Here is a 14,611-nt window from a genome sequence, read left to right as displayed (position 1 = left end):
AATCTTATAGATATGAAAAGTCGATTTGAGATCAGTACCTAAGAATGTGTCCAACAGTTTCTTAAAAATTGAACAATGACAGTGAGACAAGAAAAAGGAGTAAATCTATGGGAGTACTGACAGCTTACAGTGAATGGTGTTGGTTTGGTGATCTCTAAAGAAGGAGATTTAGCTTCAAGACCAGGGGCCAGGCTTGATCACTCAAGAGCTTTCGTGTAGCAGCGTTTTATTAAAGTGAAAAGGGGACAGAGAAGCTTCTGAAATCCACATCAGAAGTGGGACGGAGAGTGCCCCCTTTGCTACTTTTAGCAAGCTGTTTTACGTCTGTTGGAAAGCTATTAATCAGGTGAGAGGCACCTCAAGGCTGAAGGAGTTTCACCAGGCCCCTCTCCCACAATATGCATTTTTGAGATAGGATGGCACAAGTGTGTCATCCCCCAGCCATAAAACAATTGATATGAATACCGCTTTGTTGAGCTATTATCAGCCCAAGGTTTGAGAAAAGAAAAAAAAGATAGTCTTAGGTGGAACTATTTTAAAGAAAGGCAAATTCCAAAGCAAATACATAGTTTCATTAACATAGCTTAAGAAAAGCATTTCCATAGAGAGATTGTTTCCTCCTGCTATTTAAGAGAGAGATTAAAAAAAAAAAAATAGGCTGACACTTGCAGCCTATTTTCTCGGTTTGGAGACCCCTAGCCTTCCTGCCCAGAGAAGGCAATAGCACCCCACTCCAGTACTCTTGCCTGGAAAATCCCATGGGCAGAGGAGCCTGGTGGGCTGCAGTCCATGGGATAGCTAAGAGTCGGACATGACTGAGCGACTTCACTTTCACTCTTCACTTTCATGCATTGGAGAAGAAAATGGCAACATGCTCCAGTGTTCTTGACTTGAGAATCCCAGGGACGGGGGAGCCTGGTGGGCTGCCATCTATGGGGTCGCACAGAGTCGGACACGACTGAAGCAACTTAGCAGCAGCAGCCTTCCTGCCTGTTACCCTCTCAGTACTATGTAATCCATTTTATCCTTTCAAGGTGAGGTCTCTGAGGGAAAGTCAAATATGAGCTAGAGCAAATACTTCTTTATATTATTAGTAAGATAAAAAGAGGCTTGATTTACATTTAATTAAATTCTTCAAATGATACAAACAGTTGGTATTAATTCCAACACACCCCTTTTTGGTATATCTTCAGAAACAGGTTAAAAAAATATATATCACCTTCTTTCTAACACTTGTTTTTCATTCTGTGTCTCTTACTCAGTGGTATAAATATCCTTTCTTTTCCATATTAATATATTAATCTCTAAGTTTTATTGCATCTGTGTTCTAAACCTCTCTGGAATCTGTCTTGACCCCTTCATCCTCACTGCCTTTCTGTTTTAAAAATAAATCTCTTGTCTTGTTTGAGACCAAATATTAGCAGAAAGTCCACACTTCTAAGAAAGACTTGCTCCCTCTCAAGTTCCTTCATTTGAATGAGTGTATCAGATAAACATATTTTGCATTATCTACTCTGTTCTATCACAGCAGTGGACTTGGGTTTGGAATGACAAACTCCTGAGAAACAGTGAGCTTTTCCCAGCTACAAGTTTATTTTTGAATAACATGGAATAAACAGCATCCTTTACAGAACAATAGCAAAACGGAGTTCCTATGTCTTCTAATTCTAGACACCACTTTGATTATCTAGTCAGCCCATATTGGGGCATATGCACAAAAAAGTGACAAGATTCAGTGGCTCAGTGGTAAAGAATCTGCCTGTAGTGCAAGAGACACAGGAGATGAGGGTTTGTTACCTGGGTCTGGAAGATCCCCTGGAGGAGGGGATGGCAACCCACTCCAGCATTCTTGCCTGGAGAATCCCATGGACAGAGGAGCCTGGTGGGCTACAGTCCATGGGGTCACAAAGAGTCAGACACGCCTGAGCACACACATGTGTGGATAGCCACAATCTATGTAATCTCAGAGGCATCCCAAATATCTCAAATTGTATTCTAAAATAATTTGTCTTTAAGTCTGCATTCCCAAAAGAGTGTAAAGAATGTGGAAATTGCAAGGCAGGGTCTAAACTACCAGGCAAAAAATTGATTTTCCTTGTTGCATTACTAGAGGTCAGATAACATTCCAAAAATATTATCTACCTTTGTAAATACTTTTATCTGCATGTCATAGACAAATGTCAAGCACTTCTAAACTGATAACTTCAGTTGCTTTGGGGGTAGGAGGTGAGATTGAAAGGACAAGGATGGGAAGCTGCTTACTAAATACTTTAGACTAAATGAATAAATCAATAAATTAATATTATAATTACAACTATTACTATTATCACTGCTTAGGAGGGTTAACAGAGAAGGCAATGGCACCCCACTCCAGTACTCTTGCTTAGAAAATCCCATGGATGGAGAAGCCTGGTACGCTGCAGTCCATGGGGTTGCAAAGAGTCGGATACGACTGAGTTACTTCACTTTCACTTTTCACTTTCATGCACTGGAGAAGGAAATGGCAACCCACTCCAGTGTTCTTTCCTGGAGAATCCCAGAGACGGGGGAGCCTGGTGGGCTGCCGTCTATGGGGTCGCACAGAGTCGGACACGACTGAAGTGACTTAGCAGTAGCAGGAGGGTTAAAGCCCTCAGGTTGATTTATCAGATATTAATAATAAATAAATTCATATTTAAAAACATAAAAAATAAGTTCAAGTAGAAAAGAAATAGTGGCGCATATTATTTTGGAAACAGATTATTTAAAACCCATTTTTCCTGTGTTAGAATTTTCAGGGAGATACACTATGTAATATCAGAGTTTGGCCATTCTTAAGTAGTTGTTATACTACCTTGAGCCTATCCAATATGGTGATAGCCTGGTTAAGTAAAAGTAAGTACAACCATATTCAACTGAAGCTGTGGTACATATACACAATAGAGTATTACTCAGCCATTAAAAAGAATCCATTTGAATCAGTTCTAAGGAGGTGGATGAAACTGGAGCCTATTATACAGAGTGAAGTAAGCCAGAAAGAAAAACACCAATACAGTATACTAACACATATATATGGAATTTAGAAAAATGGTAACAATAACCCTGTGTACAAGACAGCAAAAGAGACACTGATATATAGAACAGTCTTATGGTCTCTGTTGGAGAGGGAGAAGGTGGGAAGATTTGGGAGAATGGCATTGAAACATGTATAATATCATGTATGAAATGAGTTGCCAGTTCAGGTTCGATGCACGATACTGGATGCTTGGGGCTGGTGCACTGGGACAACCCAGAGGGATGGTATGGGGAGGGGGGAGGGAGGAGGGTTCAGGATGGGGAGCACATGTATACCTGTGGCGGATTCATTTTGATGTTTGGCAAAACTAATACAATTATGTAAAGTTTAAAAATAAAATTAAACTAAAATAAATAAATAAACTGCCCAATAAAAAGGAAAAAAATTTAAAAAATAAATAAATAAAAGAGAGAACTTGTCAATAGTACAAGCATGCTGGTATTGAATAAAGAAATTCATGCAATTTTTCTAGGGCATAGGTGACATTGAAACGACAAGGATGGGAAGCTGCTAGCTAAATATTTTAGACTAAATGAATAAATCAATAAATTAATGTCATAATTATTACTACTAATTCTAAGGCTGGTGTTCTCAGCCTTAGAATTCCAATTTTATAACCATTGTTTCCTCTTTCTCTCTGATACATGTATAAAGTTCATCCACATTCCAAAGTTGGAAAACTATTTTTAAATTAACAAATTATTTGCCATTTAATATCAACAATATCTTCAGATCTCATTTTTGGTTTAATTCATAAAATATTGCATGTTATTGTTGTTCAGTCACTAAGTTGTGTCTGGCTCTTTGTTACTCCATGGGCTCCATGTGGCTCCAGAAGCATGCCAGGCTTGTCTGTCCTTCCCTATCTCCTGGAGTTTGCTCAAACTCATGTCCACTGAGTCAGTGATGCGACCCAACCATTTCATTCTCTGCCACTCCCTTCTCCTCCTCCCCTCAATCTTTCCCAGCATCAGGATCTTTTCCAATGAGTAAGCTCTTCGCATCAAGCGGCCAAAGTACTCAACATACAATAGGATACAGTATATATACAGTCATGTCCAACTCTTTGCAACCCCATGGACTGTAGCCCGCCAGGCTCCCCTGTCCATGGGGATTCTCCAGGCAAAAATACTGGACTGGGTTGCCAAGCCCTCCTCCAGGGGATTTTCCCAACCCAGGGATCAAACCCAGATCTCCCACACTGCAGGTGGATTCTTTACCATCTGAGCCACCAGGGAAGCTCATATGTATGTGTGTATATATATACATATATATTCCCACCCCCATGGAAAAAACATATATTGAGTTCAGAAAATATAATGAATTCAGAGAACATTGATTATTGAACTTTTCTTCAGTGGAATCTGGAGTTGCTACACAAAATACTTATATTATGGTATTTACTGTCACAATGGTGTATTGTAAAGATAGGGAACACTAGAAAATATCTTAACTATAAAACTATAAAGAAGCTCATAATCCATTAACAAAGTTAGAACATGCAGTAGAGAAAATATAATCTTTGAGAAAAAAAATTAGGAGAGACAGTCTCATAGGTAGCAGAATTTACTTATATTAACATACTCCAGATTAAAGGCTGTTTATCTCTGATTCTGGAGATTTCAATAGTTATGAAAGCCATAAAGTCTGCCCCAAAAGCAGGCAAATGATTATCAGGTGTGATTGGATTATTGGATACTAGTGGGGGAAATTTCTAGGAGGAAATCTACTTCTTATACTTTTCAGAATTTGACTGATACAGAACATTGAAATTAGATTCAACCAGGAAAAGACCAGGAAAATTTAGAGCATGTATATGTGAATGAAGTACTTACTCATATGAATATGTTTTTCCTATTTTACCAATTCAGTAGTTAAAAAATAGAATGTCTCTGACCTAAAAGAACTGATTTTAAAGATGGCCAAACAATTGTGTTATGGAGATCTCAATTCTAAGTATAGGCTTGGACTTATTTAAGGCATTGATGCAGTCTGCATTCAATTATATATCAATTCTTTGTCATTTCATATAGAACTTACAAATAAAGTGGGAAGTCAAGAGTCAGGAGTCCTATAATCATACTGTATAAGCTAGATGTTTAATATTTCTCTGTCTCATTTTCATCATCTGGCAATTCTATCACCCACATTTTAAATCAACTAATTATGTAAAATGAACAGAATTATGGATCATAAGTGTTAGATAAGTGTTACTATTATTTTTATATTTTGCATTGCATAATCAATTAATTATCTAGTTATTTATAATGGATAGAAGTCAAAGTTAAATGTGTTTAGTATGTAGATATTTAAAAATACATTTGTCTTAGTTGTTTTTCCTCCAATCTTTCTATCAAGAAACAGAAGCAGAGGCGAATATAATAAGTAAAGCCCTGCTTGGATATTTTACTAAAAGTAGATAATGTTAGGTAAAAACAGTTTGAAAAGCATGCAATTTGAGTACCTAATAGTGTTTGGAAATCATTCAATATATATTTCCCATTATGTTAGTCACTTTCCTCTTTCAGCCTTTTTTTAAAATTAGTTAGCAATTTGATTATCTTCTTAGCAATAACCACTCCAAATTTATCTTTTTTCTGTAGATTTTCTTCAGAGAGTATCTTTTCTTTGATCTTTCCAGTCTGCTAGAGCTATGATGATAGCTCTAATTAATTTATCTAATGATAAATTATCATTTAATACTCTCTGCTTCTCATATGTGAGCCAAAATAAACATGGGGTTATGTGCTGCTGCTGCAAAGTCGCTTCAGTCGTGTCCGATTCTGTGAGACCCCATAGACGGCCTCCTACCAGGCTCCCCCATTCCTGGGATTCTCCAGGAGTGGGTTGCCATTTCCTTCTCCAATGCATGAAAGTGAAAAGTGAAAGTGAAGTCGCTCAGTCGTGTCCAACTCTTAGCAACCCCATGGACTGCAGCCCACCAGGCTCCTCCGTCCATGGGATTTTCCAGGCGAGAGTACCGGAGTGGGGTGCCATTAGTGCAAAAGATAGCAAAATTGTGCAGTAATATAGTCAAGAGCAAGCCAAGAAATTTCACCTAGACACACATACCAGGATAAATAAAAGAAATGTAAATACACACATAGTAATGTGATATTGTTATAACAGTTTACTGAAGTATCATTATACACCATAAATTTTACTTTTTTTCAATGTTTATACACTCAGTGGTTCTCATATATTCAGAGTTGTGTAAACATCATCCATATCTAATTTTAGAACATTTCATCATCCTAAAACAAACTTCTGTATGTTAGAATTCACTGGAAAACAAACAGGTTACTTTCTGTCTCTATGAATTTGTCTCTTAAGGACATTTCATACAAGAGGAATCATACAATAGTTCTTCCTGACTATTGTTTGTTACTTTGCATGAAATTCTTAAAGTACATCCATGACATAGCATGTATCACCACTTCATTTCTTTTACTGATGAATAATATTCGATTGTATGAATATACCACATTTACTTACTCTTTATTCAGTTAATTGACATTTTTGCTTTTAGGGTATAATTAATAATTCTAAACTGAACATTCATGTACAATTTTTGAATGTTGATATGTTTCCATTACTCTTGGTTATCCTTTAGGAGTAGAATTTCTGACTTTAATGGTAATTCTATATTGAACATTTTGTAGAATTATTGAACTGTTTTCCAAAATGATGGCACCATTTATTTTCCCACTAGCAATGGATTTCAGTTTCAGTTTCTCCAAATTCTCACCAACAATGAAACCATTATATATTGTATGATTTAAATTATGCGATATTTTTAAAAAGGCAAAACTCTGGAAATGGTCAGAAGAAAAGTGGTTTCCAGCAATTGAGATTGGATGGTAGAAATGAATCAGTTCAGTTCAGTTCAGTTCAGTCACTCAGTCATGTCCGACTCTTTGCCACCCCATGAATTGCAGCATGCCAGGCCTCCCTGTCCATCACCAACTCCCGGAGTTCACACAGACTCATGTCCATCGAGTCTGTGATGCCATCCAGCCATCTCATCCTCTCTCGTCCCCTTCTCCTCCTGCCCCCAATCCCTCCCAGCATCAGAGTCTTTTCCAATGAGTCAACTCTTCACATGAGGTGGCCAAAGTACTGGAGTTTCAGCTTTAGCATCATTCCTTCCAAAGAAATCCCAGGGCTGATCTCCTTCAGAATGGACTGGTTGGATCTCCTTGCAGTCCAAGGGACTCTCAAGAGTCTTCTCCAACACCACAGTTCAAAAGCATCAATTCTTCGGTGCTCAGCCTTCTTCACAGTCCAACTCTCACATTCATACATGACCACTGGAAAAACCATAGCCTTGACTAGATGGACCTTTGTTGGCAAAGTAATAGGCAGAGCATAGAAGGTTTTTGGAGAAGGCAATGGCAATCCACTCCAGTACTCTTGCCTGGAAAATCCCATGGACAGAGGAGCTTGGTAGGCTGCAGTCCATGGGGTCGTGAAGAGTTGTACACGACTAAGTGACTTCACTTTCACTTTTCACTTTCCTGCATTGGAGAAGGAAATGGCACCCCACTCCAGTGTTCTTGCCTGGAGAATCCCAGGGGCGGGGGAGCCTGGTGGGCTGCCGTCTATGGGGTCACACAGAGTCGGACAGGACTGAAGCGACTTAGCAGCAGCAGCAGCAGCAGAAGTTTTTTAGGGCAGAAAAAGGAGTCTGTATGATATTATAATGATGGATAAATGTCACTATACATTTGTCTAACCTGTAAACTGTGTCAAACAAATGTATAATGGCATATAGCCATCATTATAGTATTAGCACAAGTGTACCTCAACTGATGAATGAATATACCATCAATTTATGAAAAGATATGGAAAAGCCTTAAATTCATATTACTAAGAGGGGGAAAAAGCAGTCTATAAACAACAATGGCTGTTTCTAGATATATAACATTCTGAAAAAAAACAAAATTTGGGACACAGTCAAAATATCTTTAGTTTTGAGGAATTACTGGAAGATGAAGGAATAGGTAGATAATGAGAAGAGAGCAACATCAATAATTAGAACTTGATTTTAAAATTATATTTGTATGATTATTTTTATGGTTGTATAAAGATAAAGTGAGAATGTTTCTTATACAAACTGAATTTTGCCTAGCTTTTTTAACAAACAATGTGAAATACATTAAACTGAAAAGGATTCATAGCAGAAAAAGAAACAAATAAAGACTATTGAATGGGAAATTTGACTGGCATTTCACAAAAGAGGATATTAAAATGATAAATGAACATATGAAAAAAAAAAAAAAAACTACCCCATTAGGTATCAATAAATACTAAAGAAACCCTCATTTTGATAACATAACAATAATGGCTAAACTTTAAATGACTTACAGGATAAAGTGCTAGTGAAGATACAAAACATTGCTTGGGATTTTAAATTAGCACCACAGTTCAGTGAGAAAATAAGACTATTCTGAACAATAAAATGTACAAAGTGATATAATTTATAAGATTTCAAGATTAATGAAAAAAATCATATTTATAATAAAATTGTTGTCAAAGTAATTTGAATGTTGTAATAATCTTCAAGATCTCAATAGGTGAACACTTTGGAATGGTGCCGTTCCACAGAACATTTTTGTGTTTATGAGACTATTTGACTATATGTATCTACTGAATAGTTGTACTGGTGCTAATGTGCCTGTGTGACTAAAATTTTCATTTATTTAAATATAAATGAAATATCCTTTGGCGATGGCACCCCACTCCAGTACTCTTAGCTGGAAAATCCCATGGATGGAGGAGCCTGGTAGGCTGAAGTCCATGGGGTCGCTAAGACTTGGGCATGACTAAGTGACTTCACTTTCACTTTTCACTTTCATGCATTGGAGAAGGAAATGGCAACCCTCCAGTGTTCTTGCCTGGAGAATCCCAGGGACGGGGGAGCCTGGTGGGCTTCCATCTATGGGGTCGCACAGATTTGGACACAACTGAAGCGACTTAGCAGCAGCAGCAGCTGCAGTGACCACTAGGGCCAATGCACCTCTAGACTATTATTTCCTAACTACCTAAAACTACAAGACAATTGTTCAGCATCTGTATTCCACACTGTGATTCAGAGACCAGGATCAATTCATCTATGGTTATTCTGCTTTTTAGGATTTCATAATCCTGTACTTGACCTTCTGCATCTTGTTATGAACAGTGGAAGACAAGTTTGTAAGTGAAAGCTTTTAAGAGCCAACCAGAACCACACACATCACTATTTTCACTATCCATTGGTCAGAATGCAGTCACACAACTATATCTTGTCTAAAGGAAGGCTGGGAAATTAAAGATTAGTAGTATTCCCAAGAGGAAAAGGAAATGGGTCTTGGTGACACATAATTGTGTCACAGACATTATATTAGAAAAGAAGGATAGCTGAAGGTTCAAAGTCCAAACTCTGAAGCCAAATGTCTGGGCTTAAACCTGACTCCACCTGACTCCACTCCGTATGCTGCTTTTGCTGCTAAGTCGCTTCAGTCATGTCCGACTCTGTGCAACCCCATAGACGGCAGCCCACCAGGCTCCCCTGTCCCTGGGATTCTTCAGGCAAGAACACTGGAGTGGGTTGCCATTTCCTTCTCCAATGCATGAAAGTGAAAAGTGAAAGGGAAGTCGCTCAGTCGTGTCCAACTCTTCACGACCCCATGGACTGCAGCCTACCAGGCTCCTCTGCCCATGGGATTTTCCAGGCAAGAGTACTGGAGTGGGTTGCTATTGCCTTATCCACCTTGTATATGAGATCTAGGCAAATTATTTACACTCTTTGTTCTTTTTACCATAAATGGGGGTAAAAAAGTATTTACCTTGCAGAATGGCTTTAAGATTAAACAGTGGTTTATAAAGTGCTAAGGGCAATATGTGACACATTAAAAAGTACTAGGTTGAATTATTATTTTATTATTATGACTATTATTAATAGTTTTAATTAGGTAAATGGATAAGTAAGATTAACAACCTCAGAATGAGAAAAGCATATGTGTGGAAACTTTATGTGATAGTGTAAAATATTAAATGCTAGTAGCTCTTCTGAGACAATTGGTAATATGTGGAGAAAAATTAATTTAGATTAATGCAATACACCACGAATAAAATAATTTTCAATGGGTACAATATTCAATATTGCTGCTGCTGCTGCTGCTAAGTCACTTCAGTCGTGTCCAACTCTGTGCGACCCCATAGATGGCAGCCCACCAGGCTCCTCTGTCCCAGGGATTCTCCAGGCAAGAACACTGGAGTGGGTTGCCATTTCCTTCTCCAATGCACGAAAGTGAAAGTGAAGTGGCTCAGTCGTGTCCTACTCTTAGCGACCCCATGGACTGTAGCCCACCAGGCTCCTCCATCCATGGGATTTTCCAGGCAAGAGTACTGGAGTGGGGTGCCATTGCCTTCTCCAGTTCAATATTGAGGCAACTTAAGTGTAAGAGGAAAAACACAGGAGACAAGCTATGTGATGTATAAATAGGAAAAGTTTTCTTTGACAAACCACAAAAGCATAAATTATAATAGAAATTGATGAATTTTCTCTTCAGCAAGGGTAATTATAATCAGATATACTCTTGGTATATCTTGGTAAAACCTGGGGATTTTATTTCTATATATATTTTCTAGAAAAAGTCACAAATGAACATGAGAATTTTCATACACTTCTTTTTTAATGTAGCATAGTTTAAGAGAGAATTTGAAATAGATTAAATGTCTATCAATGGTTGTTGAATAAACGCATGTTTAATATCTAACCATTGGAATTCTATTAAATAATTAAAATTAACTCACCCTTCATCTATTAACTTGACATTTATGAAAAGTGTCTTTGAAGGAAAGAAACACAGTTTAGAATAGCACACTCATTAAGAATCATTTGTGTTGTAGATTATGTTTGTGTGTTAGTTAAAGTATATAAACATTCAGGAAATGAACTCTAAATTCATCACAGCAATGACTTAGGGGAAGGCAAAAACTGTCATGGGGTTTAGTACAATGCAGAGAGGCTGCTGGAGAAGTTTTTAAAAGTAATCTCTGTATTCATCTTTGTTAATCTATACAGTATGTAGTATATTCAGATTATTATAAAGATATTTATAATAATCTGAATAAACTACTACATATTGCAGATTAGGTTCCAGATCACCACAGTAAAGCAAATATTGCAACCAAGCAAGCCATGATGATATTTTGGTTTCCCAGTGTATATAAAAGTTATGTTTTCATTACACTGTGGTCTTTTAAATGTACAGTGGTATTTTGTCTAAACAAATATACATGGTTTAATTTAAAAATACTGTATTGCTGAAAAGTACTATCCATTATCTGAGGCTTCATCGAGTCATAGTCTTTTTGGAGTAGTAACATCAGAGATCACTGATCGCAGATCACCATAACAAATATAATAATAATACAGTGAGAATTACCAAAAGGTGCCCCAGAAACACTAACTGAGCAAATACTATTGGAAAAATGGTGCCGATAGACTAGCTTAAAGCAGGCTTGCCCACAAACCTTCAATCTGTAAAAAAACACAACACTGCTAAGTATAATAAAGTGAACCATGAATAAAATGACATATACACATTTAAGTTATTATCCAAAATAAAAAAAAATGCAAGGACAAAAGGAAGTATAAGAAATGTCACACACCAAGGAAACCAGAATTGAAAGAGACACGTGTACCCCAATGTTCATCGCAGCGCTGTTTATAATAACCAGGACATGGAAGCAACCTAGATGTCCATCAGCAGATGAATGGATAAGAAAGCTGTGGTACATATATACAATGGAGTATTACTCAGCCATTAAAAAGAATATATTTGAATCAGTTCTAATGAGGTGGATAAAGCTGGAGCCTATTATACAGAGTGAAGTAAGCCAGAAAGAAAAACACCAATAAAGTATACTAATGCATATATATGGAATTTAAAAAGATGGTAACAATAACCCTGTATGTGAGAGAGCAAAAGAGACACAGATGTATAGAATAGTCTTTTGGACTCTGTGGAAGAGGGAGAGGGTGGGATGATTTGGGAGAATGGCATTAAAACATGTATAATATCATATAAGAAACCAATTGCCAGTCCAGATTTTATGCAGGATACAGGAAGCTTGGGGCTGGTGCACTGGGATGACCCAGAGGGATGGTTTGGGGAGGGAGTTGGGAGGGGGGTTCAGGATGGGGAACACATGTACACCCGTGGTGGATGCATGTTGATGTATGGCAAAACCAGTACAATATTGTAAAGTAAAAAAAATAATAATAAAATTTAAAAAAAGAAAAATTAATTAAAAAAAAAAAAGAAATGTCACAAATCTAAATGAAATCAGAGGGAGCATTCTCTTGTGCTAAGGTGTATTTTAGAGACATGAAGCAACTTCACAATTAGCTTATCCCTTCTTAAAGTCATAGTACTTTGAACTTAAAATATCACTGAGAAATAAGTACAATTCTGTTTCTAAGATTTTACTAATAGGGCTATCTATTTACCTATCTGCTCTATCTATCTATCCACATTTTAAATGTTGCTTACTATGTGTCAGGGGAAAAAAAAAAGAAAAACAGGTTTTGACTGGAGACAAAAGTAACTCAGAGGTAAATTTTTGAGAAAATGCTATCCAAATTTTGAAATCAGTCCTTTCACATAAACACTCTGATCCATAAGGAAAATATGCTTTCATGTTCAGGGCATGTTTTTCATAGCACTTTTGTATTGTATTTTAACTTTTTTCATCCAACCAATGCCTAGTCTTAATTTATTTAGGCAAAAAATATGCACACATGCATGCATGCAAACAGAAACTCTTTTAATTTACTTCTAAGTGTTTTCCTTCTGAAACTTTAGCTATCAAATTATCGAGTGGGATTATTTCAATTTTGTTTTCTTTTTAAACTGGAGAAAAAGTAATAAAAAAGCAATGATACCTTTTTTATAAATAATCTGTATGTACATTATATGTATAAAGTTACAATTAAAAAATGTGGGACAATATTATTTTATTTGTCGGATTCTCATACTGGGCTTCCCTGGGAGCTCAGACAGTAAAGAATCACCTGCGGTGAAGGAGTCCTGGGTTCAATGTCTGGGTCAGGAAGATCTCCTGAAGGGAATGGCTACCCACTCAGTATTCTTGCTGGAGAATTCCATGGACAGAGGAGCCTGTAGGGCTACAGTTCATGGGGTCACAGAGAATCAGACACAACTAAGTGGCTAACACTTTAACTTTCACTTTCAATCCTCTTATCAGCATAAAATTAGGAGGTTTCGTTCATCATTTCTGACAGTTGTAAATGCTTAGTTTAATAGTAAAATTTCATATTGTGTAAAAGTGAAATATTATTTAACATAATTAACAATGAGAAAAGAAAACACACACGAAAACCAAATTTTGGCAGCCCCCCAAAACTGCAAAAATCAGCCGAACTCAACTAATTCTACATTGCAGTAGAATATTTTATGGAAATAAATATTAATATTATTCTACATAAATCTCAGATGACTTCACTACAATCAGTAGTGTTATAATCACTAAAACATCACTGATATGCTTAGTGACTGTGATTGCAGTAATTGAAAAAATGTATTTAGAACCCACCAAAGATTAATGATTTTTGTAAAGTAACTAAAACAAGTATCAAACAGTAGTCTCTGAAGTTAAGATAGTGAAAATAATGTTTACTTGTCAGAAGAAGCAAGTTAGATGTATTGGAATAATAGTTGTACAAAATATAAATTCTCTAATAAGAGACATGATCTATTTGTTGGTGGAAAATGATTCAGTCTTCCTTTATGCTTGGGTCACTCTGATTTTGGGAGGTGAAATGAATGATCAGTCAGTTTGGGAGGGATCACTGGTTTGTTGGTTCTGATCACTTATCAAATCGTGTCTGACTTTTTGCAACCCCATGGACTGCAGCAAATCAGGCTTCCCTGTTGTTCACTATCTCCTGGAGTTGCTAAAATTCACGTCCATTGGATCGGTGATGCCATCCACCATCTCATCCTGTCACCGCACCCCCCCCCCCGCCCCCCGTTCCTGCCCTCAATTTTTCCCAGCTTCAGGGTCTTTCCAGTAAGTCAGCTCTTTGCTGTCCAAAGTATTGGAGCTTCAACATCAGTCCTTGCAATGAATATTCAGGGTTGATTTCCTTTAGTGTTGACTGGTTTGCTCTCCTTGCTGTTCAATGGACTTTCAAGAGTCTTCTCCAGCACCACAATTTGAAAGCATCAATTATTCAGTGCTCAGCCTTCTTTATGGTTCAATTCTCACATCCTTACATGACTACTAGAAAAACCATAGTTCTGACTACACACCATTTGTCAGCAAAGTGATGTCTCTCTGCTTATTTTAATATGCTGCCTAGGTTTTTCATAGCTTTTCTTCCAAGGAGCAATTATCTTTTAATTTCATGGCTGTAGTCATTGCTCACAGTGATTTTGGAGCCAAAGAAAAGAAAATCTGTCACTGTTTCCTTTTTACCCCATCTGTTTGCCATGAAGTGATGGGAAAGGATGCCATGGTTTTATTTTTTTAATACTTAGTTTT

The sequence above is a fragment of the Bos taurus genome, chromosome 17 (assembly GCF_002263795.3).
Source record: "Bos taurus isolate L1 Dominette 01449 registration number 42190680 breed Hereford chromosome 17, ARS-UCD2.0, whole genome shotgun sequence".
NCBI lineage: Eukaryota > Metazoa > Chordata > Mammalia > Artiodactyla > Bovidae > Bos > Bos taurus.
This window is presented reverse-complemented; position numbering follows the sequence as displayed.